Raw genomic sequence first — 3,648 nt, forward strand, 5'->3', positions numbered from 1 at the left:
CAGTTGTGCATTCTTGCATCTTGCGCAAGAGGGCTTCTGCAAAACTGAATGAAAACTCAGTTAGGAGGCAGATCAAATATCAGAGGGTGTGCCCAGGATGGCACCTTGGTGTGGAAGAGGCCCTTTCAAGCAAGGTTGTCCTTGGCAGAAGGCAAAATGGCAGTGGGGCTGCCATGCCAGGTGAGGCAAAGGCAGGAGGGCTATGTCAAAGCCATCACACCTTCCAGTCCTCGTCTTATCTAAGGAGACACCAAGAGCAATGTCAGTAGCTCATCTTGACTGAAATTTGTGCTATTGAATGTCAGGTCTATAAACACTAAAATTTTGGCTGGGAAGTTATCTTGGATGAGCATGCAGACCTGTCATGCATTACAGAAAACTGGTTGGATAGTTTGTTGTTTTTTAAGTTCCCAATAGTTGGAGAGGAGAGCTGGTCTTGTGGTAGCAAGCATGACTTGTCCCCTTAGCTAAGCAGGGTCCACCCTGGTTGCATATGAATGGGAGACTTGATGTGTGAGTACTGCAAGATATTCCCCTCAGGGGGTAGAGCCACCCTGGGAAGAGCAGAAGGTTTCAAGTTCCCTCCCTGGCATCTCCAAGATAGGGCTGAGAGAGACTCACTGCCAGTCTGTGTAGACAATATTGAGCGAGCTGGACCTATGGTCTGACTATGCTCCTATGCTCCTATGTTCCATCACGTTTCCAGGTGCTGCATAAGCCAAGGCAGGGTGGGTAGGGTTGCTCTGATCCGTTAGACCATTCCCATCACCAGATGCACTGTCCACCATTCTGATCATTCCAAGTGCCTGCATGTGGCATTGGGATCATGAGACAAAGTTGGGATTCTGTTTGTGTACTGTGTCCATCCTGCTGCCTAACAGTCTCTGTGTCTGAGCTGTTTGAGTTGGTCTCAGATGTGGTGTTGAGGACCCCAAGGCTGTTTGTCTTCAGAGACTTAACACCCATACTGAGGCTGCCTTGTTGGTTCAGCTGAGGACTTTATGCTAAAAAAAAGGCCAATTCCATTCCATGCTAGGGATCATTAGGAAGGGGATTGAAAATAAAACTGCTAATATTATAATGCCCTTATACAAAACTATGTTATGGCCACACCTGGAGTACTGCATATAATTCTGGTCACCAATTCTAAAAAAAAAGACATTGTAGAACTGGGAAAGGTGCAGAAGAGGGCAACCAAGATGATCAGGGGCCTAGAGCACCTTCCTTATGAGGCAAGGCAACAAAACCTGGGGCTATTTAGTTTAGAAAAAAGACGACTGCGGGGACACATGATAGAGGTCTATAAAATCATGCATGGTGTGGAGAAAGTGGAGAGAGAGAAATTTCTCTCACACACACATAACACTAGAACCAGGGGTCATCCCATGAAATTGGTTGCCAAGAAAATTAGGTCTAACAAACGGAAGTACTTTTTCACACAACACATAATCGCCTTGTGGAATTCTCTGCCCAAAGATGTGGTGTTGGCTACTAGTTTGGATGGTTTTAAGAGAGGTTTGGATAACTTCATGGAGAACAGGTCTATCAATGGCTACTAGTCAGAAGGCTATAGGACACCTCCAGCCTCAGAGGAAGGATGCCTCTGAATACCAGTTGCCGGGGAGTAACAGCAGGAGAGAAGGCATGCCCTCAACAACTGCCTGTAAGCTTCCAGTGGCATCTGGTGGACCTCTCTGTGAAACATGATTCCTGCCTGCAACTTTGGAGAAGCCACTGTCAGTATGTGCAGACAATACTGAGCAAGATGGACCTATGGTTTGACTCAGTATATGGCAGCTTCCGATGTTCTTATTTTGATTCATAGTATGCAGTACTTTATATTACATGAACTCTGAACTAAAGTTTCCACATCTGTAATGAGGATTCTAGTACTGAACACTCATTTGAAACTTGTCTATTTTTAGGTAGCAGGTGTATCAAAATTGTCATAATGCACAGCAAACCTATTAGGAAAGGCAATTCAATATCTAACTGATATTGAATGGAGGAGAGGAGGTACCAGCAGTTACTGTGTAAATGGCACAATTAAAAATAAATAATCCAATAATACCTATGTACTTAGGAAACTATAATGAAGTTGTAGCAGCTGCTGCATATTAATCCATCATCATCTCCCAACAATGCAACAGTTCCACAATAAAACAGGCAAGTCTTGAAAAGTCTCAGGTAAGATTTATAAGAAATTACTCTAATTTTGCATTCCCTTCACATACACACATGGCATCCTTTTCCTCCTTAATGCAATGCACCTGTCAAAACTCAGAGTTAAAACAAGCAAAACTGAATTAAAAGTTGTTCCAACTGAAGCTGTGTCATAAGACTTACAATCATCTTTCCCCCTCAGTCATGCTATGTTAATAGATCTTAAGGAATCCTTTGCACCAAGAAGCTTGCCTGGGAGTCTCTTGATTGATTGATCTTAATTTCAAGAAGTTTATCTCTTCTCTCACTGAATGTCTATCTGTTCTCTCATCTTTTCATTTCAGCAAGGCAACCTCTGAGTAAAAAATGGTTGGATATAGAAATAGTCTTGTTACTTCAACCTATAATTCCCTTAGCACTTTTGATGTGAAAAGTACTTAAAATTCTTACCCCTCATTTTTGGAACTTTGGACCCTTTCTGACCTTATCTTCCTGGTACAGGTAATGTAACACATTTCCTTTGCAATCTGGTAACTTCAGAGCCCCAAATCAAGTAAAATGGACCTGTGACTTACACATCAGCATCTTCAGTTCCCCGAGAGAAAGAACACGATGAAGCTATTCACACGCTCACTGGAAAGTGGAGCTTAGCCTGCTTTCCAGTGATTGTGGGAAACACTGGGTTTGCAGGCAAGTCCCGTGCTCCCAAGGCAGCTAGACCACCTAAACCACCCTCCCCTTAAATGAGGTTAACAGAGCGAGTGCTCATTTCATTGTGCTCATTTCATTGCTCATGTGTCACTGCGGCGTGTGACAACACATGAGTGGAGCCCCCAGCTGGGTGTCATGGCCCAGACCTCTGAGTCAGAAGAATCAGAGGAGGAGCGGGAGGTCTTGGTTGGGAGAACAGGCTCATAGGCACAGCAGGAGGACTTAGCTGTGAGAACAGATTCTGAAGCTGAGATGGAACGGCAGCAGACAGGGGAATCTGAACAGCTGGCAGAAATGAGGGCTGAGGAGACTGATCAGGAGGAAGCTGGAATTTCACCTGTGTTAAGAAGATAACTCAAGAGAAAGGCTCAGTGGGAGACATGCAGGCGCAAGATCTCACGGGAAAGGGAATAGAAATGCTGAGTCAGGACAGCCTGGTTGGCTGCTGGTTATCTTGAGCCCTATATCAAGCAAACGCTGTTCCTGAGACGGTACTGTCAGCAATGTTGCCTACCGCAGACAGTGTTCCTCGTGCTTATAATTGTGCAACCTTTCTTGTTTCAGCCTGTCCTTATTCTGTTCCTTCCTTGCTCCTTTATTTCAGTTATTGCACAGATATCACAAAGAGGGGTACCTAGTTTAGTTTCAAGGGGACTTAATTTTGTCCCTACTACTTTATCTTTGAGAGTCAGCCTTCACTTTTATCTGTGCAGCTAAGCTGCTACTTCCTTATCTACAGAATTTCTATCTTGACTCACTGAAGTGGATCTGGAG

General features: G+C 44.2%; 1 long non-coding RNA gene across 1 annotated transcript; it reads right to left on the minus strand.

Moving 5' to 3' along the window:
* Nucleotides 1–2,173: 2,173 nt before the first annotated feature.
* Nucleotides 2,174–2,864, minus strand: LOC128334244 (uncharacterized). The gene is made up of 2 exons (XR_008311232.1): nt 2,739–2,864; nt 2,174–2,518 (listed from the first exon to the last, which is right to left on the minus strand). It is a non-coding gene; the product is annotated as an uncharacterized LOC128334244 (long non-coding RNA).
* Nucleotides 2,865–3,648: the final 784 nt, after the last annotated feature.

Source organism: Hemicordylus capensis, chromosome 9 (assembly GCF_027244095.1).
Source record: "Hemicordylus capensis ecotype Gifberg chromosome 9, rHemCap1.1.pri, whole genome shotgun sequence".
Lineage (NCBI taxonomy): Eukaryota > Metazoa > Chordata > Lepidosauria > Squamata > Cordylidae > Hemicordylus > Hemicordylus capensis.